At 49.3% G+C, this 26,989-nt stretch overlaps 1 long non-coding RNA gene across 3 annotated transcripts in view; it reads left to right on the top strand.

The window, feature by feature from the left end:
• Nucleotides 1-26,989, top strand: part of LOC121079635 — a 96,198-nt gene that overhangs the window by 46,780 nt on the left and 22,429 nt on the right. Inside the window, exons 3-6 of one of the 3 annotated variants that reach the window (XR_005825115.1) lie at nt 6,534-6,654; nt 13,512-13,616; nt 13,723-13,891; nt 14,026-14,267. This is a non-coding gene — a long non-coding RNA (uncharacterized LOC121079635). Of the gene's footprint in view, nt 1-201; nt 2,741-6,533; nt 6,655-13,511; nt 13,617-13,722; nt 13,892-14,025; nt 14,268-26,989 lie in introns of those variants that run through there. The other 2 variants (XR_005825117.1, XR_005825116.1) reach the window with 2 other exon arrangements.

A 26,989-nucleotide genomic window follows, 5' to 3' on the forward strand; every position in this document is an offset into this window, starting at 1 on the left:
AACAAGCCTCCTTGCAGATGTTGTCCCACCATCCCTACCCGATGCAGAGTCCCTGATCCTGCCCCAAGCCAGGGTCCTGCACCAGCACAGGTCTGAGCTGGCTTGCATATGAATAAGCACTAGCTCTTAGTTGCTTTAAACCTTGGTTTGTAGCATCTGTTTGTTGTTGTTGTTGTTTTGTTTTGGATTTTTTGCCAGCAGGTTGTGTGGGTGCAACTCCTACTGGCTGCAACCTGTGGCCTGGGAGATGCTAAGGAGATGAGAAACCTTATGCCTGTGCTCTGGAGCTGCCATGAGCTCTGTCTGCATTGGAGTTTTCTGCTTGGTGGTGTGGGCTGTTCTGCCTAGCGCCAGGCAGGGCTGGATTCACCCCTCAATGTCCAGACCTGGGTGGTCATCCTGGCTGGAGCCCATCACGGCCCGGAGATGAACGGCATCCTGAATGTCAATGGCTGCGAACACCTAAGGGGTGGGTAGGTTCAAGGCAAATCCCTCCTTCCCTCACCCACAGCCATCTCTGTGACCAGAAGCTGTGCCAGTGCAGTCACGGCTAGCAGCCTTTCCCTCCAGTGAAGACAAGAGAAGACAACTTTTTTGGCCTTTGGTCCTGAATCTTGGTGATTTAACAGTTGCAAAGAATTTCTTTTCACCCAGTCTTTGCTAAACCATTCAGAAACCTTGAGGATTTTTTTTTTATTTAGATAACGTGATGTCTTCCAGTACCAAGAGCGAGAGCTCTCCCTCAGACGGTGCCTGCGTGGAGGCTCTGGGAACGCTGTGATTTCAGAATTGCCAAAACAAACAACAGGTGCCTGCACTATTTTGCAAGTAGGAGCTCCTCAAATGTCAGGCTTTGGCAGAGCAGATGCTTCCTTACAACACCAGTCTTCTTACCCCAAAGGCCCCTGGAAACTTGGGTGGTGTATTTACAGTAAAGAAGGCAGAGTTGGAAAATATTTTGAAATCACCTTTGATGAAGAAGTCTTTAATGTGCCTCCCCAGCTACTTGTTCAGCTGCTTAATTTCTGCTTTTAACAGAAGTATGGATTGGTATCAGGTTTAAGAACAGCCGGAGAAGGCACACCGTGACTCAGAGGACTCATAATAGCCTTTTCCCTTGGGGCTTGGCTTACCTGCTCTGGAGAAGTGTGCATGGGTGAGGCTGCACTGAGGTCGCTGTACCAGTACAAACCTGTGGTTCAGAAACACGGCGAGATCGGAAAAAGTGCTTACACCCCTGCAATTAGTCCTCATCCAGGCGCTGCACGAGCCGCACTGATAACCAGAGTTTGCAATGGGGGTTGCTGGCAGCAGGCGTGCTGCGGTGGGCAAACTGAGCGGTGCAGCCCTACGAGTTGGACTTTACTTCTCCAGGGGACAAAACTCCAGCCTCTGGCTGCTTTGGGAGCCGGCAGCACCATGAAGTGGTCTCCCTCTGCTCCAAAGGACAGCTCGTGCCTCAAGAGCCTCCCAGCTCGGTGCTGGTTTCCTAGCGGGGTGGCGATGGGCAGGATCTGTCTCCTCTGTGGCAGCGCAGGGAGAGGAGCACCGAGGGTCTGGGGTGGTGGGGGCTCCCTGTGCCAGCTGGCCTCTGGCTGGGCTGCTCCCAGTCGCATTTTAAGAGGAAAGAAAAGAGCTGACAGAGCTGGAACCGCTTTAAGGTGGAACCGAAACAATAGCTTGTGGCCGTCTGAATCAGTTCCCTTGTTTCATAAATTTGACTCAGAGCTGAGCATTTCAGAGCCTCAGAAAGAGAAGGCTTATTTCAATTTTGGTTCTAATAATGGGCAAAGGTCACAGCAGCTGGGAGAAGAGGGGAAATGAAAGGCATGGGCTTGACTGTTTTCTCAGAACCAGCTTCACCCGTTCCTGGTTACGATCTCAGCAGAATAACAACTTGATATTAAGCAAAGCCAAGAAATGAAATTAACACATGCAAAATTACATTACAGCCGTGGCAGGAGTCCTAGCGCTGCGCGGCGTGAGCAAGGCCTCCTGGTGCAAAGCGGCAGGGACAGCGAGGAGGAGCTGGAGGCTGGGAGCTGAGCATCTCGCTGCTGCACCCAGGGTGGCCCTGAGCACAGCGCGGACCCACAGTTTATGAAGACAAGCACCACCGACCCTCAGCTGGCTCCAGCTCCCTGTTGTGGTCCCAGAGATTTTGCTTGCCCTCTTGGAGTTGCCTATAGCCTGTTTACTCTTCATCCACCCCAGGAAAGCAGAACCCGAATACCTGCATGTGCTCACTTCCAAAGCGCTGTCCCTAGGGACTGCCCTGAAGGTTTGTGACAACAGCTTGCCTTGCAGAGTCATTCATCCCATGCTGGTGGCCAGGGAAAACCAGAGCCTGCTGCCCTTGCCAAGCTTCCTAGAGTGCCTGCTGGAAGTACAGCACATCCCTTGGTGTCCCCGCACAAAACATAGGCAGACGTATGGAAACAAGGAATGGGAGAGCAGGATGCATTTTTATACACGTTAGTAAGAACAGGACACCTCCTAAGAAGCAATTATACCTGCAGAGGCCAGAAGAGCTGGAGGAACACAACAGCCCTTCAGCCACGGGGAGCCTGCCCGGCCTCCCTGCTGCTGCCCGAGGCTCCGGGACATACAGGTGGGTGCTGCTGGAAGCTGTCAGCAGTAACCTCAGCTACTGCTCCTGGGGAATTAACCCAGCACCGGGTGCTTTTGTACCTCTGGCTGCCCGTTTGAAGCCATCGCGTGGGACAGGGGCGGGCAGATGCACCAGTGTTGTGGTTTAGCCCGGCTGGCAGCTAAACACCACACAGCCGTTCGCTCACCCTCCCCCCTCCTTCTCTGGGATGGGGGAGAGAAACGGGAAAGTGAAGGCTGTGAGTTGAGATAAAGACAGTTTATTAAGACAGGAAAAATAATAATAATAATAGTATTAATAGTAATAATGTGTATGAAATAAGTGATGCACAATGCAATTGCTCACCACCCGTTGACCGATGCCCAGCCTATCCCTGAGCAGCCGGCCACCCCTCCACCCCGGCTAGCCACCCCTATATATTGTTCAGCATGACGTCAGATGGTATGGAATACCCCTTTGGCCAGTTTGGGTCAGCTGTCCTGGGTCTGTCCCCTCCCAGCTCCTGCTGCACCCCTAGCCTGCTCGCTAGCAGGACAGAGCGAGAAGCTGAAAAGTCCTTGGCTTGGTGTAAGCACTGCTCTACAACAATTAAAACATCAGCATGTTATCAGCGCTCTTCTCATCCTAATCCAAAACATAGCACCCTACCAGCTACTAGGAGGAAAATTAACTCTGTCCTAACTGAAACCAGGACAACCAGGCTGCGATTACTCTGCCAGACTCAACTGCTGCGAGCTGCTGCCGATGTGCCAATGTGCCTGCTTCGACACCTGCGGCTCTGGTGTTGCAAACCGGGTTTGCAGAGAGCCGGGAGATGAATACGGGTATTCCCGTGATGTGGTTAACGACATCATTTACTTCAGAGGCTTCTGGGACAGCGCTGACACTCGCTTTAGCAGCTGAAGTGTTTAATGTGTGCTCCAAGATGCTCTCTAAACACAGATAGGACTGAGTGACACAAATGTATTTGCTGAACATTTTAGGGTTAGCACGCTCCAGAGCAGCGCAATCAAATAATTGTGAGTGTTGGAAGCGGCTCTGTAAGAGGATCATGATTCTGCGAGTGCTCATGATTATTAAATACATCACAAATTTCCCTCTCTGTATTTTTCATACCTTCTTCCTCAAAGTATTACTCACATAATTTTCCCTCTGAAAGCTATTATGAATGAATCACCTCTAGCTTGAGCGAGCAAACATGACCAAGTGTTTATTCTGTTCACAGATGGGCAATTTTAAGCCCAGATCCTGACCTTAAGAAAGTCCCCGAGCAAGACTGGTGGATAAGCCCTGGCAATACGCTGGTCCCTGGAGCATCGTGACTCAGAGGCACATTTCTTATTAAAACGTTTCTGCTTTTACCTTGGGGCCATCACGTCCTGCTGATCAGCAGCCGTTTCCTGTCCCAGCCCGGGCACCAAAGGGACCCCGGCCCCATCACCCTCACTGCTGTCAGGCCAAGGGCTGGGAGAGCAGGGAAGTGCTGGCTGCTTTCTGTAGGCAATTAATCTGAGTCACTGCACATCCACGTGCTGCTTCAGTGGGAGGAATATGAGGAGCATCCCCAGGGCAGCTGGAGGACAGGGAGCGGAGGCTGAGCCTCAGCCGTGCCGCCCCCTGCCCTGCCTCCCAGCCCAAGTTTGGTAGGATTTGCTCTTTGGATCAAGCTCTTTTTTTTCCCTTTCCTTTGGCTCCCAAGTTCAGCAAATTCCTTCTGCAGTGACAGCTAACGGAGGGCAGCGTGTGCTGCCTGTGAAAGCCTCTTTTGTCGCCTGCTGCTAATCGGAGCCGTTTTGCAGCCTCTCTGAACGCTTTTGTCTCAAGTTTTGTTTTCAGTTCAGGTCTTGCCACCGATCTCACATGGTTTCCTGGCTGGCAGAATAATCTCTAAGCTTAGCAAACAGCAGGCTTACAGCTTGTCAAATGAGCAGGTGAGGGAAACCGCACGTCCCGTGAAGGCAGGCAGCGGGCACGGAGCTGCATGTGGGCTGGGGAGCCTGGAGGTCAGGGACTGGAAATAAAAACCAGCAGAGCAAAGGCTGGTGTCCCAAACCTCCCTATGGACAACTTGCAGGGAGGAAGAGACTCTGGCAGGAGACCAAGAGCTCTGGTTGCTGGCGCTGGTGTTTATCTGTCACAGTGAGGAGGGAATAAAAGGGGAGAACAGGAAGCAAGGCGAGCATGGAGCCAGGGAATTCACAGCCCACACGTCGTGCATCGCCTGGCCACGGGCAGGGTGGGCACTGACTCCTCGGCAGCCCCCTGAGACCCAAACACACTCGGCAGTTCAGCCCACGGGTGGCTGGCTGGAAGGAGGCTTCATCTTAGCTTGGGAGCTGGGGTCCTAAAAGCTCCTGAGCTTTGGAAGTTGGGTTTAATTATTAGCTAATTGGCTGGGGTGTATCATGTTTGTAATGAACGAGGAGAGCAGGGACAGGTGGCTGTGGTCAGCAGAAGAGGTTCTGGCAATCTCCGTCTTACGGCTGTAGAAGAAGCCCTCAGGCTAGTTGGCAGGAGCTGGGGGGCTGGGATTTCTGGACTGCTCTGGGGTCAGCTCTCAGCCTGGGGGGTGGCTGTGGGCTGGGGTCCCTTGCTTTGGATGAGGGTTTGGTGATTGCCTAGGTGGAAAAGAGTAAGGTAGCATATGTTACCTTGGGGGGAGAGGGCTTTATAAGCTAGGGCACCCTCTTTTGGGAGGGTCAGAGGGAGAATAAATCCATGTGCCTGCAATTCTGTGAGCCTGAAACTCCCTGATGAGGCTGCTGTAGGGCTTAATCTTAATCTCACATTGCTTTTTGCTTATAACACATAACTGTTTGTTAGTATTATTTTCACATGATATGGTTGTGTAATGCTGTCTCTCTAAAAGCAGCATTAGAGTGCCCTGTGCCCAAGGGGCTACAAGGTCAAATCCCAGCTGATATCTTGCAGGAGCTTTGGGGCAGCTGAAAGGGTGAGGCTCTGTCTCAGGATGTCTGTCCCCTTGCCGTGCTGTAGGTGTGCGTGATAGCAGCTAACCGAATAAGCCATCTGTGCTCCACCCTGTGCTGGAGAGATGAGAGTATGAGCAGTTGGTTATCTTATGGCTCCCACGTAGATCAGCCCAGTAAAAGTTACGAGGGAGTGGTGATGGGATCAGTGTTAGAACATGGGGAAAAGTTGGGGAGGGAGACAAATCAATAGGATTGACTTCAGGGCTAAAAGACAGCCATTTGGGGTTCAGATCTGGTAGCGCTCCGTAGTATTACAAGGTGTCCATACGGATTTGCCTGTAGCTGAGGTGGGGTTATTGATCTGCTCTTACCTCTGGAGATGGCTGATGTTAACTGGGACTTGTGAGGTGCTCAGACAACGCAGCGATGGGCACTGTAGAAATCAGAGGCAGTGGAAATATTGGTGTTCATGGAAAGCTTTTATAAACAAGTCCTGGAAAACCATTGGAAAAAACTCTTCATAAATAAGAATTCCTCCCTTTTTATAACTAGAAACTTTAAAAAGTAATTATTAGCCAAAAATGTATTTTTGTACACTCTTGAACAGCCCCCTTTGTTTTTCATCTTATCTGATGGCAAAACAGATCAGAATGAACACTTTCTGATAACAGCTGTGTATTTGCCAATTGTTTGAACAAATGCTTGCAAGCTCTCTCTTCAATGTTTGTCTTCAGGGGTTGCAGAGGACAGGAGCTGCCTGTGCCCGCAAGCTGTGAAGACCCAAGGGAAGATGCGCAGGGCCTGAAGGGGAAAATCCCTCACGTATGGGTCTAGGCTGCAGTTCACTTTCTGGCAATGATGTACAAAACAATGAAAAGGAGTATATCGGGCTGGAGGAAATGGAAGTGGTTCCCAAGAGGCACACGGAGCACATTTAAACTGCAGCTGTATGCTTTGGGAAGTTTTGCAGCAGTGTTCCTCCCCTGCAGGCTGGATACTCCCTGCTGCCTGGCTGGTTCTCCTGAGAACTGGGAGCCTTCAACCTGATGCTGACTTTCTGCAGCTTGAATCCTGGTCCTGAAACAATCCTCACGTGGGCCTGGAGCACGGGTGAGTCTGTCTCCAGCTTTGGATCAGCTAACTTTGCTACATCTTTTTGTTTTGCTCTCCAAGCTTCACCATCATTGCCTATCAGTGTTTTTAGCACAAGGAGAGACAAAGCCTCTGATCTGGATCTTGGAGATAGGTGTGCAAATGAAAGGTTTGTTCCTGATAAAACGCAGAGACTAGCACGGGGAGAGAACAGTATGTGCCTGAGCTACTGATGTCTCATTTGTTTGATATGTTCTTCTGGATGGCAAGGGTAAGGATGTGTTTGCACACGTTGGGATTTGGCTGCCTCTGGTTTGCTTTCTGCAGAAGCAATGATACGAAATGGAAAGGTGAACTGGGAAGCCTGAAGCTTGTGCAATTAAAGAGCAAGTCGTTATGCCATAATCTAATGGAAACTAGTGTTACAGTAGGTGCCAGTAGATAAAACTTCTTGTTCTGGCTTTGCTGTAGACCAGCTGGGTAACCTTGATTGGCATTTCACCACTCCTTCCTTCTGCCTGTGCTGCTTTAGTGTCTCTGTGCTGCTGCTTCTGATGATGTGAGCTGTCTGTGTGAGAAAGGGGCTCTCAGCCACGATGCTCAGAGGCACTGTGACAGCCCCAGCCCAGCTGCATCCTTTTTATGGGGCAAAAGTGTTTCTTTATCCTTGCTAGAGCTGCTCCTATGGGTTTTCTGGGGTGCTGCAGTGGGAAGGGCACCGAGCATCCCAGCAGGGATTGGTGTTAGCAGGAGCAGGGTCTACGGGGCCACCTGCCTCTCATCCCTGTGTCCTCGTCAGTGGCACAGAGCTAATCCCTCACAAGTGAAGCTAGCTAAACAAACAAATGTGGAGCTATTTACTTCTATTGTTGTAGAAGTGCTGCAGTCTCAGGCAGGATTTCGTATTCACTGCTCACATCTGCAGCCCTGCTGTGCCGGGGGGGGACGCGCTGCCTTCCCTTGCTCAGCCTGGCCACTAAAGGCACTGCAAGAGGTCCCCTCCTGAAGCCACCCCCCTGAGCCCCTCTTTCCCTGCAGCCCCAAGGCCGTGGAGCTGTGCTGGCCGCCTGCTAAACGGTGGTGTTGGAAACGAACATGCTCTCCTCCTTGGGTGGAGGGAGAAGAAAAAGATGAGCAAATGCTGTTCTCCCTCAGAGCTATAATAACACAGCAGTGCAACCGAGGATGCAGCTGTGGTTCAGAGGGGTTTTATTTTTATTTTTTTAATACGCCACTGGGAGTTCAAACAATGTGCCAGGGATACGTTGCCTTTTGTGGGGAGCGGCTTCTCTCTCCACCCTCTTTTTTCCTTTTTTTTTCTTGAAGCATTTTAGTCATTCCATGGCAAACATAGCTCATTTGGATAAAAGCCTCTGCTGTGACATCCCCAGCCCGGGTATGCAGGGTTGTTTGTTTCAAAGCAATAGTCTGGGAGAATTTATTGAACTGCCCCCCCATGCCTCCTGTGTAAATTAATGAAATGGATGTCCTGTGGCACTTGTTAAAAAGCAATAAATCCTCTCTCTCATGGTTATTGCTTCAAAGGTAAGGGGGAGAAGATGCCATGGTTTAGTTTTGTGGTAGGACAGTGGGAGAAACTCTGCTTCCCCTGGTGCTCAGCCTCTGGTGCAAGGCACATCAGCCCAGCGAGCCAAGGATGACCACAAAGGCCTGATCCTGCTGCACGTCCCAGGTGTGCTCACACCATGGGGAGAGTGTTGTACAGGTAGGATGGCACCTCCAGCAGCACACATCGGGGCTGTGACCGAGGCACAGAGCCTTGTGCTGTGTGCACCTTGTCACCTGGTGATCAGCGTGTGGTGGTGATAGCCCGCACTTACTGGTGCCAGGGTATCTCAGTGCTCTGCAAATCCTGATTAAACAAATGTCTCTTTTTTTTTAAATCCCCATATTGCCAGGATGTGGTAAAGCTACTTTCTTAATCTCTCACGCTGAATCAGTGGCAGGGCTGCAGATAGAAGCAGGCGCCCTTGAGCTGCTTGCTGCCTTCCGCTGGGCTGCTGACTCACCGCCAGGGCACTTATGAGCCCTCATGGCCTTGAGGGATGCCCGGCAGGCTGGGGCAGCCAGGGCAGAGCTGGGACAGTTAACTGGGGACAGCAGGCACAGCCTCTGCCTCTCCTGCAACCTCTTCTGCGCTGCCTTCCTGAATCGTGGCAGTATCATGGCAAGAAGGGGCGTCCTTCCCTCCTCCCCCCTTACCCTGACCCTTGGAGCATCCCTGACTTTCCTTCTGACCTGGGGCTCAAAACGTGTTGTTTGCTTTGGGTGAGATTTGGCTGTGAGGGGACTGCAGGAAGGCTCAGATGTATTTAACTTCCATTGGAGATGTAGAGCAGAAAGGGCTGTGAGGATGTGGTCGATAGGCACTTAAGCGCTGCCTTTGAAACCACAAACCCCAATCTCTTTTCTTATTTTGTCATTGCTTTTGCAGGGATAATGCAGAAATGACTCGGTTTGTGGCATTTTCCAAGAACCAAACGGAATTACGGGCTGGCTGTAAATACCACGGAGGCTGGAAGGGGGCTCGGGGGCCATGTGTGGGGATTTGTGCCGGAGCACCGTGGGGATGTCCTGTGCAGCACGGGGGGAAGCAGGGGCAGAGCAAGCAGAGTCAGCGGGGTGGCAGGAGCCTTGCTGCCCCCATCAGCTGGCGGGGGAAACAGATGAGTGTCTTATCACTGCACCCAGTGTATTTTGCAACTGGGTTTTGAGTCTTCCTGTTGCAAAGTGCATCTGGCACTGCAAAAACCCACTTGTGCTCAAAGACAAGAGAAGGACTAAACGCCACCTTCTCACCATCATCGGTGCAGGCACTTAAATAGTCATGTGGCTTTAGCAATTGCCACTGAAGATATAAATCACAGGGGTAAAAGCTTCTCCAGATGTGGGCTCTGTGCAGATAAGGGTGTGGGTTCATTAACTCTTGTTCTCCATGTATCACTACTCTAAGCAACACCAGCTGCCTTGCTGTGCTCACCACCAGCGTGACCCTCTTGGTGGTCCTGTCCCTGAGCAGCATCCCGTTCCCATGCATGTCCTGCATGGGGATGCCCCAGGGACCGGCGCTTTGGGGGCAGGAAAACGTTTAATTTGTGTGTGCTCATCAGAGAAAGCCTCTTCATCCGTGTCTCCCTGCACCACAGCACCCACCAGGTAGGGTTTTCTTTAGTTCTCTGTTGCAGGGAGGACCTCAAATGGCCGTGTGGGATGTGTGCTGGCTCTCCTGGCCGATACCATCCTGATGGCAATCAGGGCCCCATAGTCGGAGTCCTTGATCCGAAACTTGTCATAGGACATCACAGCAGTGGCTCTGTCCTTCAGCCTGAGTATTAAACCCGGTGACAGATGCCAACCCTCCCAGCTCCGTCGTGCTCCCTGGAGCAAGCCAGCCTTTTGCCTGCTAATCGGGTTTTTAGTGTAGTTTCGGGGAAAGGCATGAGCTGCTCTTCTCGTATGGGTTTGCTTCCAGTGTGAGGATGCGGTAGCTAATGGGGAAACACCCAGATACAGAGGGGCTGGGCCATGTTTTGGGGAAATCCTGCCCCCTGGAGCTGGGGGAGCGTGTGTCAGCCCCGCCTGGCTCCTGTGACCCGAGTGCCTGCTGCCTTGGTGGCCCCAGGGCTTGGGGATTCATCCTGCCTCGCCTCCGTAACCAACAATGAAGCAGGGAAGATGTTTTCTTTGCCTTGTTTATTCACTCTGGGAAAAGACCCATTCTTGTAATTTTTATGAAACAGAAGGTTAAAGCTAGAGTGCCTGAGGCTTTAAAGGAGGGGAGAAAATGGTTCAATTCAGTTCCTAAAACAGTGCTGTGTTTAATTCAGCAACCTAAGTAGGATTCTTGAACCTTTCTGTGCAACAAATTATTACCTGGTAACACCAGGGAAAAGGATTTGCAAACCTTTCCCAGGTATCCAGAACATCACAAAGCTCTGCAGAATTACAGCCTGAAACTTAAACCCCAAACCACTTTTGAATGGCAGGTTCTAAAAAAGAGCTTAGGAGCGAAGGTGCCTGAACATGCACATTTTGTAGGTGGATGAGCAGTAGTGAAGTGTGGCATTTTCTGCCTTTCAGAGGAATTTTAGTGGGTTGGCTGATCCTGGCTTCCCAAGGTAATGAGTAAGGCTGAGAAAAGGCCTGTGGCTTCAGGTGGAGAGTGGGGAGAAAGGTGGCAGGGGGAGGAATAAATGAGCAGGGAGCTTTGTGGGGACTAGAGGTGGAAGTATTGGTTACTTGGGTGGAGGGACTGGGCAGGAGGTTAGCCCTGTTGGCCCTGCAGTACCGGGTGGGTGCCCTGGAACCTCTCCCATGCCCTGTTACCATTGTGAACCCAGGAACATCCATAAAGTTCTGGTTTTAAAAATCAAACAACGCTTTAGTTGTCATAAAGATGAAAAAAATAATAGAGTTAGAACTATCTTCTTTCACTGAAGGATTTCTTGATGTACCATGTGCTGAAATCTTGCTCATTGTGTCCATCTCTCCAGACAGGTCTCATTTTTCTTATATCCCTGCAAATAAGTATGGGAGGGGGAAGCCTTCTTCTCTGCTCTGTCATAGATTAACCGGTGTTGCTGAGGCCAAAATCTTTTGCTTCAAAAATCCTGATGTCCTGACTTATTCAGGGCAGTTTATATGAAATTTCCCGCTGAAGTAAGTTCAAGCCTTAAATAATAATCAATTATTATTTTTCCCCTTTGGTTTGTCAGCAATTAAGGAGACAGCACCCAACATGGTTTCCTTGTGGTCTGTCCACCAGCTGCCAGGGCTGGTATCTGATAGAGACCCCTGAGCTTTCACTTGATTAAACGTTAAAGCCTCATCTCATTTGCAGTAAGAATCCTTGTTCCTCTGTTCCTGTTAAGCAGATTTACAGCCCAGCTCAAAGGGCAGCCTGTGATGCTGTGATGTCATGGGGTATGATAAAATTTGTGCTTCACTCCCTGGTGCTCACCTCAAGCCTCTTCCACACACACGCAGACCCTTAGATATTAAACCAGCAAACGGTGTCAAAACACAACCAGGCTGCTGTGATATACAGCACTCAGAAACCCTCTCTCATGTTACATCTCCTAACCTCAGTTGCTTTGATGCTGCAGCAAAATGAACTGCAAAGCACAGCACTGGTGGATTTATGGTGGGCAAAGCTGTCTGTGATTCATGCAGCCCCAGAGTAAATATTCCAGGGAGAGGGATAAAAGTGCATCTTTCTGATCTGTATGGCTCAAGAATCTTTTTTTTTTTTTTTTAATTTTATTTTTTTGATGCAAAATTTGTGCCACAGAAATAGCTTAGCCCCAGGTCTTTGGGTTTCTCCCCAGGTCTTTGGCTTTTGGAACCATGGAGACCTTATGTTTTGCCAAGAAAGATGGACATTGGTCAGCGACTCTTGGCCTTTGGTGTCCTCCCCATTGGGAGCTATCGATGAAACTTGAGTTAATGCCTTTAAGTCATTCAGAACACAGCTCAACCCCTGGATCGCACGTTTTAACTAAATTGGTTACAAAACAGATCTGTATGAATTGGCGTGAGCCCCTTTGTGTGGATGCTCCTAAATCAGTTTAAGAGTGGCTGGTATTGATTTTAACTTAATGTGGTTTGTTACTGAAGTAAGCTGGATCAATAGTGCTAAATAGGTGCAATTTCTTGTGTTGTGTATGCCATGGGAAACTTTCATAGAAAAGGTGAGCTCAAGGGGAAAAGGGTAGGGTTTGTCTTCCTGTTGCTTCATAGTGAGCATTTTCCATTTTTTATGGCGACCTTTGGGATCCCTCCCTGAAAGATCTCTCTGAAGTGAGCTCATTACATAGGAAAAGAGGATTCCTGGGTCTAAATCCATCTAAACACAGGATTTCTAGGAGTACAAATCTGTTCCACTTACCACCTTTACCTTTGGTTCAGGAACCCGGGCAGGGAACAAGCACAAAAAGCTGCCCAAAGGCCAGGAGCTGCAGGAAGAATTATGTTGGCTGTGTAAAGTGGCAAGAGCTGGGCTTTGCCATGGACTTTCTCCATGGCCTTGGGGAATCCATGAGTGTGCTTGGCATCACTTATCTGGGCTGGCTATATGTGACATGCTTAGAGACATTCTTCCATTAATGTAATTGAAAAGGGCACAGAAATGCCTTTGGGGGAACCTTGGGGCCAGGCTTAGAGCCCTCCTGCTAAAAAATCTCTCCCTGGGTTGAACGAGAAGAGCAGGATTTGGGGGGCTGCCAGGAAAAAGGGAGCAGAGGCTCGCTGTAATGAGAAGCAGCTTGGTCTCCTTGTTAGGATTCAGTCTGGGCACTGCTGAATCCAATGAGGATTTTTGCCTTCAACCTCTCTAACCAGCATCTAGCTCTTACTGTCAACACTGTGGCTTTCCTTCTCGTGCGTTATGCAGCAAGTTTTGCTTTCTCATTGTATTTCCAACGCTGCTTAGTTCAGTGCCCTGTTATTATAACCATCTGAGTTATAATAAATAAAACTTGGTAGCTAACATCAGTTATGGACCTGTACTGGCCATCTTGTATTGATTCCCTTGCCAGCCTGGCTGGTGCAGAGCAAGAGCCTCCCTGCCCTGCTAGCCTCACCAAGCTGCTAGGGGCTGGCCCAGGAGCCAGGCTGTCCCTTTGTCCTTCTCCTGCTGTCACCTCCTTTGCAGCAGGAAGAATCCAAATATTCACACTATAGCACCTACTGACGGATCACCTGTGTGTGAGCACTTGGTTTCCAGCAGGTCTCTGGTAGGTTCCCCTTCTTTCCCCTTTTCTAACTCTCTTCTAGGAAGATATGCAATAGATGTACCCTTGCATGCTCAGCTCATCACCATGCACATCTCAACCAAAACCTCATTGTCATTCCAGAAACAAGGTCTGTGAACTTGCTTAACAGCACAGAAACCACCAAACAAGAAATAAAGCCCAATTAAGAAAAACGAAGGAAGAGGCTCAGGAGAACAGTTTGTTTGGGTGAGTGGTTTCATCTGCTCTGGTTGTGAGCTGGGCAAACCTGGGACCGAGGATGGTGGGAAGCTGGCTCTGGGCTGATGGAGAAGATGTGGATCGTCCCTCCCAGGTAGGGCTGTGCCATCAGACCCCAGCTGACCCCTTTACTCCTCCTGGTGAAGGTGAGCCACAAGCCAGGCTGATGTTTTCCACCACTGCCTTGGCCAGAAGGTGGGCTGTCTCTCCTCGGGCACAGAGTGTGGACAAACCCTCTGAGTGGTTTCATCTCACTATGGATGGTGAGTTCAGTTGTCACCTGCCCAGTGGCTGTGGCACTGTGGCTGGTGGATCTCCTGCCAGGCTGTTCCTGGGGGTGGCTCTGTGCTTGCAGGTTTCTCCCACGCTTTCCCTTGACTTTTCTCTTTCTTTCAAGAGATGACCACTTCAAACAACAGTTCTGCTTTCTGATGCATTAAGACTTGGAAATTTGCCATTCATCACAGCTGTGTGTTTGAGCTTGTGTGATTATTTTGGGAAGTGAACCATGGTGATTTGTGTGTGTATGTCTTATTGGCGAGCAGGATGTTCCCTATCTACCTCTCCCTGGCTGTGTTTGCATTTGCATTGGTTAATAAAATGGATAATGCTCAATGACTTTCTGATGGGTGAACAAGATTTGGCATACAGGATATAGTGGCTTTTCATGAAGGCTAAAATTTCATCTGGGGAGACTGAACCCTCTGTGGCAGCCATACACAATCCATAATAACAGAAGCTTTTAACCCATCCGTAATTGCTTTCATATAGAAAATGATTGCTGTAAGTTAACTTCATAATTCCAAATCAGTGGCTCTCAGTAGGATTTCAGATGCTTTAATTTGCCCTGAATTATCTGTAGAACTCATTGCATTTCCTCTGTGCTCTTTTCTGATTACGTTCCTTGTCGCTCTGACCCAAACTTTGCCTATTTAATTCCCCCTCCCCTCCTTCTGCAAACAGACCCATTCCCAGCAATATCTCACCGGTGGGTGATGATGCTGACTTGTGGACAGGGTGGATGATGTGCTCTGCAGCTTTCTCTCTTGGTGTCTGGCAGCTGTTTTAAACCTGCAGTAGGCTGGGGGTGCCTCCCTAATGAGGGCCATGTGAGTGGCTGCAGTGTTCGGCAGCCCCAAAATGAGCAGGGTGGCCACTCCTCGCCTTAAGGCAGCAGCCAGCTTGCGTGATCCTGAGTGACAGCAGATGAAGGGATTGCATTACAGCTTGTCTCCAGAACTGTACATCTGTGTCAGCTCTCTGCTAAATCAATAAACAGGATGCTGAAGGAAAAATACTTTTAGGCTTCTTATGTCTTTATGCATCAAACTGATTGGGCAAGGAGCAGCTCGGGTAGTGGCAGGGCTTTTGGTGTGCCTGGCTGCTGTTTTTTGTTAAGTCACGGGTAAGGGCTGGGCCCTGGGAGGTGCTGGATGACGGGTTTCCCCCTGGAGAGAAGGGAAGCCATGCGGATTCCTTTTCAGTGGTGGTGGCTATGCCATTGGATGGAAGTCTTCAACCAAGGAGGCTGAGGTACAGCGTCAAGAAGTAGGGAGAAATCACTTTGCATGTTCCAACAGACTAACAAATTACCTATGGAAATGCACTTGAGAATATTCCTCAGTAATTGGATTTCAGCTGTTGTTTCAGTGTATATGCCCCCAGGCTGTGAAGGTAAAAGGACTCCACTGAAATGCTTTGAAATGTTCTCTCTACAAAATGTGTTTACTATTAAAAAGTGAAACCTGCAAGTCAGAACGCTGCTAAGTGCAGCTTAAAAACAAAATTGCACCCCTGCAGCACAGCTCAGGGTGATGGAGCATCTGGTTTAGCCAGACAGCCCCAACCCAGAAACATTCCTGTGACTCGAGTGGAGAAGTCCCACTGCTGTCTTCTGCCAGGGTAAGGTGGTCATGCCTGCATTGTGCAATGGGATGGGGGGCAGGAGCCCCCTGGTTTGTGCTGGGGAGTCTGTGTGGCCTGGGATGGGTTGGGAAGTAGTGTTTGCAGGGTTTGTTCTAGGTGTGGTGCTGCTCAGATGCACCAGTCCTACCCATGGACCCAAAGTTGCTCCTTACATGTTTGAAATACCTAAATGTATCGACCTTGATGCTGAAACCACAGAGAAAATAGGGAGGAATATGTACCTCAAAATAATCTTTTTTTTTTTTTTTAAAGTTGTCCTGAGTTTTCTCATTACTGGCCATCAGTGGCTGCATGCTGTGGTTGTACGCTCACACCAGGTGTTGCTCAGTTTGTTTCACTGGAGACTTATACCGAGGTGAAAAAGGATTATTGTGCCCCAAGATGTGTATGTACAGTTAGAAACCTAATAGCAGGTTTATGATTTTGCGCGCTGAAAGGCTGCTGATGTTGATAACAGGAGGGCACCTCTGGGGAGCTTCCTGTAGGCATCTCCTCCAACTTGTTTTGCACAACAGCAGAAACACCTTCTGTAGGATTATAGAATAACAATAATAATAAAAAGCTCCCCTAAAATGTGAGAAGTAGGACTGTTACACTGAAAATCCTTGTGGGTAGAAAAGTTTTATGTACGTCACATCTGTTGAGAATCAGGGAAACATTAATTTTTCTCTATTAAAATGAGACTTGGGCTACTTCCTGAGCTGAAGCTTACCTGCCTGTGATCATCCATAAGTGGAAGTGATTGAGAATCACTGGCTTTCCCCCCACATTTCCTTTTTGGCTGGAGATGCTAGCCGGCCGATGAAGCCTGCGTGGCTCGATCTGGGTGTTTTGGCTCTCCTTGCTCTTTGCAAGGAGCCGAAAGTCAAGAAGGGCCAGGCAACTGCCCTGGTTTGCTTCAAGGCAGCTATGCAGAGGGAAATAAATCTGCTCCACCGACTGAGGCAACTAGTTCTGTGGGTTTATAAATGCTCCAATTGAGTGTTTTGACATGGCAGTCAGATATAGTTAATCTTTCCCTTGACCTCCCGATACCGGCGCACAGGCTGAAACCGCTAGTTAAGCACGTCCGTCTCCTGTTGTACCATTCGCGCTCCAGCGCACCGCCTAATCAAGTGTAATATATCTCTGGGTAAAACACACACAGTGCTTTTCACAGCTATTTAAACAAAAAACAGACTTCTACGCATTAGTTGCATATACGAGCCACGCAGGATCTCCGTTCCAGGGGTTCAGAAAGGAGTTTGGATGGGCTGGGTGTGAGAAAGGCGTGGGAATGCCTGCCTACACCTGCCCAGATGTGAAAATCCCCCCCCCGCCAGTGTTATCCCGAGGGATGTGCACGCTGGTGGGTGCAGGGTTTGGTACCTATAGTGCTGTGCTGAGGTGTGGGGCAGGTGGGGTTGGCTCTGGGTGAGGCCAGAAGGACTTTGTGCGGAGGCTGCTCAGACTGCCTTGGCTCCTGTTCCGGTGGCAATAAGCCTTTCCCACAGCACAGGGTAGCTCAGGAGGCAGTCTGATTGGGGCAGGGTAGTAAGCTGGAAGGATTAGAGGCGTAGTATTTATTTGAATTGCTGGGCTTTTCTGTCTGACAGCACAGCTGGATGTGTAAAACATGCTGTCCGCAGAGATCTGGGGAGGGCTCTGATATTTCCATGAGATCTCTCTCTGCAAACCTAGTGAGATCTACTTGCTTTTGTTACTCTTTCTTCCAGGCAAAGCTGGAATGAGTCTGGGTGTATTTTGACGAGGGATATATTAAGGGTTGTTCTGTCTTTAAAAGCATATAACCAGGCCGTGTCAGAGGGTGCCTGTTAACAGCGACTGCAGAGGTGAGGCACACGATCCATGGCAGCGTGGAGCTGGGGAGCTGCTGGATGGATGGGAGGGTGATGGGGAGGTTGCTGAAGGCATTTTGTCTTGGTCTGGTGTGGGTGGCTTGGATGTATCACGTGATTTTGGAAGGTGAAACCTTGCTACTGGTCCATGAGTCTTCACAAGACAACACAGGGTGGCGTGTAAGACAACCAGGAAAGAGAGAAATCATGCAGGAAATTGAACAAAGAAATAGGAGGAGAAAAAATAGTATTAATCCAAATACTGGAAAGATTTGCAAATGACACGATCATGCCAACAGTGGACAAGGTAGTCTGTGACTTCTAAAAGAAGACACTGAAGTGATTTTTTTCAAATGTTGAGGAACAGAGAGGATGATCTCCTGATAACCCGTCAAGCTTTATTTTTGTCCTATGACACTTTGCTAGTTTTCCCCTGAAAGATTCCAGATGCTTTCCCCTGTATTTTTCTAGCCTCCTGTTTGATCTCCCTAGGACATCAGTGGGGGTTCATTGATGTGTCTCTGCTGAAATTTGACAAAGCTTCTGTTTTGGAACTCTCTTTTATAGAGCAGCTCATCCTGTTAAATATTGAGAAACCACTCTGCTCAGGATAAGATACATCCTCACCAAAAGTCTCGAACGTTAAGTATGATGTCTCCCCCAGGCAGTACAACACGTAAGTCCCATACAGAGGTCTGTGAGAAATAAGACACTTAAATCCCTTTTGAAGCCTTGCCCTCACAAGCCCATCTGCAGTGCCTATCCGTGACCTGTGCACCTCCATCCCGTCCCGGCCAAGCGGAGCTGAGCTCTCCCTCGGGAGGCAGAGGTGAGGCTCGCTGCGCTCCCGTTCACGGAGCTCTTTGAAGGTGAGCGTTCGCGCGTACCTGCAGCAGCAGCAGCCTATCTCGTGTGCCCCTATTAGCATTCAGGGCATGCTCGGATAGCAGCTCTGTGGCGGTGTGTTAACCGTGCTGATAAATCTTGTGTAAAAACAACACTCCACCGCACCGTTAGAGCTCCTTCCACCTGGGAACATCAAAGCACGACACGAACACGGCTTGATCCTCACAGCAGCCGGGCTGCTTTCATGCCTGGTGCAGGTGGGGCTGCTTTGCTCCCCGGGATTTAGCTCCTGGGGTGCCTTGGCAAGGTGCACTCTGCACCACGGTGATGTCCTGGCCCTTTATCAATAGGTATTTATCAATAGGGGATAATTGCATGCTAATGCTTCGTGCTTGGGCTCCCTCCTGCCTCCAGGGCTGTGTGGTGCCTGGGGAGGGGAGGGCTGGGTGCTGATCCCAGCAAGCAAAGCTGGACGTTAGCAGCTGGAGAAAAAGATACAATAGTGCATTTAAGCCTGTCTCCCATGCTATGAAAGGTAATTGGATGCCATTATAAAATCAAATAGCTATGCGTACAAAAGCAGTCGTGTCCATGCCAGAGCCGGGTGCGGGCATTGTGCTGAATGCTACAGGATTGCATCGCGTGCCTGCCTTTAAAGGCTGCAGTCCCTCTTAAATGTATATACCTCCCTTAAAGCTCTGAATCCAAAGTATCCTCAAAGTGGCAGGTACCTGTTATTAAACCTTTTTTCTCGTGGCTTGCAATAAGTAACTTCTGTTAGAAGGTGGCGGCTGCTGATGGAAAACTTCTGTCAACAAAAGAAGTCACCAAATCACCAAATAGTTTAGGTTGTAAGGGACCTCTGAAGGTCATGAAGTCCAACCTCCTGCTCGAAGCAGGGCTGACCTCCAAGCCAGACCAGACTGTGATTTAAATGTGACGACACTCACTTATATAGCGATAACCGTATATAACGCTTGAGTGTGTCGGTGCGTTATTTGGTTGGGCTCTTCTGAGTAAAGAGATAGCTGGAGAAAATGGACTGGGATTTCTGAATTAGAATCTGGATAGTGACCTGGGGATGTGTTATCCTGGCCCCCTTGCACCTCTCTGCTTGGCGAGGCGCTGGCTGAGCGGGGCTCGGGGGCTCGTTCTGGGCGCAGAAGGGCTGCGGGGTCTGGTGGCAGCTCCGGCGCTGTCGCTTGCGTGTCACTTGCGTGTCACTTGACAATTAGAGCGAACGCAAGCGGTGCTGCAAGGAACACAATAATTAGGTTTGACAATAGCAGTGAGAAACAACTTGAGTAATCTGTTTGGGGAGGGAAAATATTATTTCCATTGTTTGCTTCTTGGCTTTCACTTTAAAATTAGGCATGGGTTTCCAGCTCTCGTGTGGGAGTAGACATGCTTCTTGTGTCTAATAATGGTTTTAATAAGTGGGTATTTTAGGTGCTGCTGCTGCAGAACTTGTCACTCGGTATGAACTGGGGAAAAAGTTGCTGCATTTCTTTAATAATTGAAGGATCTTCTGCGAAGTTTTACCCCAGCCTGGGAGTTTGCGTGGATCTGGGTAGGGAGGGTGCATGAGCAAGTTGACCAGAAGGGGCTGGCTGCTCTCCCTGCCGAGATGAAGCGTTAGGGTGCTGCCAGTGCGTCCAGCTGAGGGGCTCGCCTTGCTCTTGCTGCATTTTGGGAGGGTGGAAGGGCCACGTGTGCAGGGAGAAAGGGGCCGTGCCAGGAGGACGTGTTAGCCCAGTGCAGCCCTGCGAAGGAGTGTAGCCAGCAACAGGGTCAGATGAAAACAGGGATAACCCGACAACTGCCCCAGAGCCTTTGCTTCAGTCCACTAAAGAAGGTGGATGAAAGCAATGCCCCAGTGCTGGCAGGGAAGTGTGTTGTCCTGGCTTTTCGAGCTCACTCTGATAAGGTCCATCTGAAGTGTGCCATGGTACCAGAGGAGAAGAAATTTCCTGTAACAGCATTTAGGGGCTCTTTATAAATGGCTGGAGTGAAATGGGCACTTGCCGGGCTCCCAGGAAATGTTTTCCTCCCTGCCCATTGCCCAGTACTCTCCTGCTGCAGAGCTTAGCACCGGTTTTGGGATTGCTCCTTCACCTCCTGGCCCAGGGGCCCATGGCTGAGACTGATTCAGCAGCTCCTGGTTCCTGCAGAAAGCTGGGAGGTCTTCAGTGCCAGTGGCTATTCCGGGATCATTTTGCACTCAGTGAACACACAAATACATGGCCAACTTCTGACGCTTCTGGCAAGAGGGGCATATCTGCCTCTGCTCCGTCTTCACATACGGCTCCCCAGGTCTGCTGTTTTGAGCATTACCTCTCTTACAGCTATAAAACCCTGAACAGCCCCAGGATAAAATACATTTAGAACCTAAAAAACCCTCTTAATTTACTCCTTTTATCAAGGGCCACACTATAACGTGCAAGCTTTGATGCAATGAGTTTCACTGTATAAATCTATTGGTATGTCTTACAGCTAGTTTCCTTTAACACTGAATATTAGCATTTATTATTTATATAATGCAAACAGTATGCTTAGTCTAATTGTCTTAGTCACTGATGATATAAAACCATGATCATTATTTTCCTGGCTTTGTAAAGCCAGAAGATGGGATGTTCCACTTACCAGCAGCTGACCCTTGCAAGCTTGTGCATCCCATATCCTGCAGCCGAACCCCTCAGGTGGCCCCGGGAGGTGCACTTTGGCTGTGACCTGGTTAATCCAAGAGCAGTGCTCATCCTCTCTGTGTAATCCAGCCTTTACATGCAGAATACTGTAATGCTGTGACTGTATTTTGGCCGTACTTGTGAAGGGTGGGAGACTGGGTTGATGGTCTTCTGGATAGCTGCACCTGGGTCACCGTGGCTGCATGAATAGACACCGATGTCGCTGTTGGAGCACTTACGTGCATTGCTTGGGGATGAAGGATTAACAAATGATGGATTAGGCAAATTAATCTATGTTATGTCAGGACATTACACAAGGTTCAATTTAGGTTGATAGATTTATTATTTATTATTTGCTGTTTTGTGTCAGTAAGTGGCTCTTCCTAATGTTATGATGTATGGTAGCAGCCCATGGTTGAGCTGCTGTACATAAGGGTCATCGTTTCTGTAATTAACCCCATTTTTCATGGTCTTTTAATACCAATACATTAATTTGTGTTGTTCTGGAATGTGACAAAGCAATGCATTTCCATAGGTTAGGTTTTCTTAAGCTAAAGAGCTCCAAGAGGCAGGATAATGCCCGCAGGTTTCAGGGTACAAACATACATGGTTTCCAGCAGGCTGCCTATAGCTGACTTTCTGTGACCCACGAATATTTTCAGGTAGTGACAGAAAACTTAGAGGTGCCTGCAGTGTCAGTTTTAAAAAGAGACACAAAGTGTGGGACTTTGCAGTGATAAGGCGACATAAACCCCTTGGTGAGAGGTGGGCAGCTGCATCGCAGCTGCTCCTGAATTTTCTTTTCTCGCTCCGTGTTGTACCACTGCTAACAGGTCTTTGCAGCAGAGAAAATCCAAGTCTTGTAGACTGCAGGGTTGGCCCTGAGGATACCCAACAGCTATTCTTTGGAGTGTTTTTTTACAGTGTGTGATCCCATTTTCCATCCTCTGAGGTATCTGACTCCGTTATCCCGTCGTTCTTGCTGAGTGGGGTTTTTGGGATGTGCATGGGGCCTGGGGTTTCTCTGTGGGGCCACCTCCAAGGGTTCTGCCCAAGGCTTTGCAGACTACTGCTCCCATCCGGTAGGCTTGCACAAGTTGGTTTTCGGATGTAAGATCACCGAGCTGTCCAAGCTGGGAGCTACCCCATTGCACAGCTGCTGTCGGCCCTACTCCCAACTAATGCAAATAAGCAAGAAAACTCTTTCTTTCCCCTCTTGGTGCAGGCATTGCGGCCAGCCTTTTCTGCAAAGCTGAGGCTGTGTTTGCTGCTTGCCTGCCTGCGAGGGCAGGGGTGGCAGGGTCTCGGCTGGTCCCATGCAGGCAGCTGCAGGTTTCACTCCCTATTTCCCCATTTTTATGGCTTAAATCAGAGCCCCAAGGCTGGCAGAGCGCCCTGCTTAATGACACCACGGGATAATCATTTACAGCAGAATGCAGAGGAAAAGAAGCATGTTTTTAATCTTTACAAATGTATCTAGATAAGGCAGGAGACAGGCTTATCTTTTGCATTACAGGAAAAGGGTGAAAAAAGCCTACACCAAGGAACACTGCCGTATCGTCCTTGGCCTTTTCTTCAGCTGTTGTCTTTCTCTCCGTATCTCGCGCTGCTGAATTAATGTGATATGAACTCTGAATGCTTAAGTGATCTATTCATTTTAATTAGCTTCCTAATAGCTTCTGGACAGCGATCGAACGCAGCGCTGGGGACGGGGCTGTTTACTTCCCAAAGCGGAGGGCACCAGCGAGATGCCTGCCAGCTGAATTCCCCAGCTCAGGGCACGGCACCAGTCTTGATTCGGGGTGGTCCATGAGGGAAGCTGCTGGGGCTCCTCACTGCTGCTCAACCACATCGTGTCGTGGCCTCCAGGCCTCCATGGGGAGGTGTTTGGACCGCAGCCCCAGCAGCAGGAGGCTGGGACGCGGGGGTGGGGGAAGCAGCGCTGCTCCTCGCTGCGCCATGCGAGGACGTGAATGGAGAGAAGTCGGGGAGCTCTCAAGCAGCCGGGGCCGGGGGCAGAGGAATTCTCACCACTTCCCGAAGCTGTGAAAGATGTGGGAGATGAATCACTTCTGCGGCAACCTTCGTGGCTGCCAGACTCCCCGAGATGTTCAGCTCCGCTGTGCGCAGTGCGTACTTGAGGAAAAGAGAAGGGATGTTCTCTGAGTCAGGGGAGAGTCTGACGCACAGAGACATTTTCAGGGGAATAATTTACATATGCATTCCCTTTCTAAAAATACCAGTCACAGTATTGCCTCTATTTTTTAGTACAAGGCTCTCGAGGCTGGTAGGTGGAAAGAAGTGTGAATCTTCACTTGCATGGATCCAAATACCAAAGGTCCGGCGGGGCTGCAGCATGAGACACCTCATGCTTTGCTCAGGGGGCAGAGCTGGGTGACGGCTGAGATCCAGACTGGGGGGAAAAGGAGCCCGACAGTGCCCCAAGATGACACCTGTACACGGTCTCATGAGTGTGGCCTGACGGGCAGGGGTGGAAGTCAGCCTTTGCCTGTTCCCCTCTGGAGAAGGCAGCGAGCCCCGATGGGAGGGACAGAGAAACACGAAGAGGTGCTTTGTTTCCTAGTGTGACAGCTAAGGAAACTGGTGAGAAATGATGCCTGAAGCACCACAGAGATTTCCCTGGAGGTCGGTGAGTAGACGTGGTGGGCTGAGGGGCCTTCCCCATCACAGCTGCCCTTGCATCAGTCTGTCCCTGCAGCTGCTAATGCTGGAGCCCTGCAGCCCCATCTGCGCCAGGGTCAGAGCATGCCCTGTCTTTTCTTCGTCTGAAGTGGTCTTTTCTTGCGCCCTTTTTGTCACAAGTGTGTCTGGGCACCCCAAGCACAGCGTGGACCCAGTCCGAAGGGCCAGGGCTGTCCCTGGTGTCCACCCCTAGTGTCCTTCCTGGGGGTGAGATGGGGCTGCAGGATAACATCACCTCCTCCCAGGATGCTTAAGGCAGAACCTCTGTCTTCACTTCATAATAAATTAAGTAGCTCAATAGGAACACACATTTATCTTGAACTTCTGTCATGTAACATCCTACAGAAACAAAGCAGTAGCGCTTTGATGTAACTCCAGCAGTTTTCTGCTGGGAAACCATCCCTGAGAGACCTTCCCAGGTCTCCCACCTGGGATTTACCTTAACCTCTGGGGGAGAAAAAAAGGTACAAGCTTGCCATTAATGAACGTAAGCTGGAAATAAAACAGGTATTGCTATGACCAGAAGGGTGGGTTATGAAGCAGCTGTGTGGTAACATTGTGCCTGAGCACGTGTGGAGCCTGTGTGGTTTTATGATGGAGATGGAGGCTGATAAATTTATGGAGGGGATTATACCTGCTGTTGGCTGGGACTGGGCTCTGCAGACCCACAGGTCCCTTCCCTGTCTGCATCCCGGCAGGATTTGGCAGACCTATGCTGATACACAAAGTCTTTGCAGTGACGGTGTGACAAAGAGCAGTTTTTGCTCAGGGTTGCAATGACTGGTCTAAAATGGGCAGATGTTGTAGGAGCCTGAGTAGTGCAGAGAGAGCAGAAGATGCAGGGCCACGCTGACAACAGGGGAAATGGCTGAAACACAGGAAAAAGCTTTTTTCTCTTTCTCTGTTGCTTTTGTTAGTATACTCAGGAAGTCCCATTAACGCCCACTCACTCCAGAAACATGCGTTTTGCACCTTAATGTGTCTTCTATGAAAAGATGTTACTGAGGAAACAGTCTGGTGCTTCCTTGAAATGGTGTGGCAGAAAAACACCGCCCTGAACAAGCAAACAAGCTCGCAGAGCAGCGCTGAGATTGATCGGTAGCACTTTTCTCCCCCACCGCATCTGCTCGGAAGCATCTTGGGAAGCAGTGAAAAATGCCAGCCCCTCGCTGTCATGGGCAGTATTTTGGAACCAGCTGTGTTAAGGGCTGGTGCTCAGGTGCTGACCACAAGCTGGACGATCCCAACCAAGGCACGGTCCTTCGGAGGAACAAGTGTGGCTGGGGAGTGTTTTGCAGCCTGTGGATGAGGACAGGAGGGAGGATATCAGTGAGAGCTGACCAAGCCAGCTGTAGAGAGGACGAGGGGTAATAGATGGCACCCTGAATGTAATAAAAAGGGTAGGCAACCTGCCTACTCATTCATATCCAGTTTTTTTTTTAAGTGTTGCTGTTTTTCTGCATCCCGTTAAGCTTTTTGATTTGTTTCCATCTGTTCGGTATAGATCACTTCTGCAGTTTACTTAAAACACAAATACCCTTTATGAATCTCTACAGATGGTTTTCAAAGACTTATAGAAAGACAACGATAAGATCAAGAAAATCTTGAGTGTTCGCCTCGGGGGAAAAAAATGGGACAGTCACTTTGCCTTGCAGCTGCAAGCCACGTCAAATCAGACACTTTGATATGTTTCATTTTCCGTCTGAAGTCTACATCTGAAAGGCAGCCTGGCTTATTTCAGTCAATGTGCAATTTTTGTTAGTTGGGGCTCTTTCTCAGCTTCTAAAAAAGATGCTCATTTGCATCCCAGAACAAAGACAGCACTTTCCCCCCCCCCCCCCCTTAATTCGGCGTGCCTTCGCCAAGAGCTAATCATGCTGCGGAGTGTGGGGTGCATGTGTGATGTTAGAGCTGTTCCCCCATGGCCCAGCACTTATGGGGGTCTGTCCCCTTCGTGGTTGGTGTGTACTGAGCTGGGCCGTGCCCTGTTCGTGTATTTAATCCCGCAGTCACTTACCAGAGACTCCTATTGAAGCCAGGTACCAGCTGCATTTTTGCTGCTCTTCATCTGCACCAGGCTCCTCGGGGGCAAAGTGGGGCTCACACTTCTGGTTTCATGTTTTTGGCCTTGTTGGGCATGTCCCAAAGCCACTTGACATCAAAGGGAGTCTTCCCCAGGGCTGTAAGGGACACAGACATCAGCTCCTGAAGATTTCCTTCAGACAGAATCAAAATATTTGCAGAAACTCAAGTGTTTGCACTGCAGATAGGGAATGGGCGAAAAAGAGAGCGCATCCACCTTAAAAGTACAGCATGTGCCTTATTACTAAGAGCTGATTGAAAAAAAACCTGTAGGAGTCATGCACGTTAGCACTGGACTTTATGTGCAAAGACAAGGTGTGTATTGTTTGCCCAATTAAAAAGATAAAACCTGTAGACCGCAGTCAGCAAAATGAGCTGTGAAATGAGTGATGACTCGCTGAACAGGCAGGTGCATGCACAAAAGCATATGCAAACTGCTCTACTTATCTACAGACAGGTTTATTGCCTGGTCATCAATTTACACCGAGGTTGCTTCAGAAATTCGTGGCCTGCCTTTGTGCTGTGCTCTCAAATAAGCTGTAAAAGTAGCAGCATCGCCCGGGCTTTTGCTTTTTTGGGGTGGGAATAGTTTTCAAAACGGGAAGGAGGTGAGAGGTTTGGGAAGATGGAGATGAAATTCAATGGACGTGGGGCTGTGACCCCCAGGAGAGCGCGCGTAGTGTGAGCAAGAGTCGGCGAGAACTAAAATACTGACTTTAAATGGTGGTATGATAGAAATTCCAGCAAGTTCTATAAATAAGGACACATACGCAGTGCTTCTTAGTGCGACGCTAAAACCGTTTCACGGGGAAGTCAGCAGATAACGTCGTTCGCCATCTCGCATGCTGAATGCACAACCGAAGTGGGCTTCCTCTTTCCAGCTTGCTTTATAGGTCAAAGACCGCACGCTTCCCACAAGAGTTTTATGACCATATAAACCAAGCTTTTACAGATGCACATGTTTGGCTTAGGGATTTAGGATTTGCCTCAAACATAATTTCCCAGTTTACGTTAGAAATTTGTGTTTCTAGAGCTTAATGCATCTCATAGGCTTGTCTGTAAGACTCTCACAGAAGACAAGTTTTGGTACATTATGGAATTTTATACCTAAAAAGTGATAGCCATATTAGATTATTTTGCATCTAGGTAGTGAGTCTGTGAACCAATAACTGTTGGAAAATTTCAAACTGCTTGAATTGGGCATGTAATCCACTATAAATAACCTCATCTGCCGAAACTTCTCAAGAAATAACTATGACTTGGTCATTAGCCGCTAAATTCG

The sequence above is a fragment of the Cygnus olor genome, chromosome 17, assembly GCF_009769625.2.
Source record: "Cygnus olor isolate bCygOlo1 chromosome 17, bCygOlo1.pri.v2, whole genome shotgun sequence".
NCBI classification, from domain to species: Eukaryota; Metazoa; Chordata; class Aves; order Anseriformes; family Anatidae; genus Cygnus; species Cygnus olor.